This window comes from Nematolebias whitei, chromosome 15, assembly GCF_014905685.2.
Source record: "Nematolebias whitei isolate Nwh7 chromosome 15, NemWhi1, whole genome shotgun sequence".
NCBI lineage: Eukaryota > Metazoa > Chordata > Actinopteri > Cyprinodontiformes > Rivulidae > Nematolebias > Nematolebias whitei.
The window spans coordinates 3,107,201-3,107,464 of NC_056512.1; the positions used below are offsets into that span (position 1 = coordinate 3,107,201).

At 59.5% G+C, this 264-nt stretch overlaps 1 protein-coding gene across 1 annotated transcript in view; it reads right to left on the reverse strand.

The window, feature by feature from the left end:
• The window catches only part of abat (4-aminobutyrate aminotransferase), a gene marked incomplete in the record, with an annotated part of 131,810 nt that overhangs the window by 10,750 nt on the left and 120,796 nt on the right, over nt 1–264 (reverse strand).

A 264-nucleotide genomic window follows, 5' to 3' on the forward strand; every position in this document is an offset into this window, starting at 1 on the left:
AACGTGGGAAACCGTGAACTCTTGGCAGTAAAGCTGGCCCTGGAGGACTGGCAGCACTGGTTGCAGGGCACGGAGACCCCGTTCTTGATTTGGACCGATCATAAAAACTTGACTTACCTGCGGGACGCTAAACGCCTGAACCCCCGCCAGGCACGATGGTCACTGTTTTTTACCAGGTTCAACTACGTCCTCACTTTCAGGCCCGGCTCCAAAAACGTCAAGCCGGACGCGCTGTCCCGCCAGTTCCCCCCCCCCCCCCCCCCC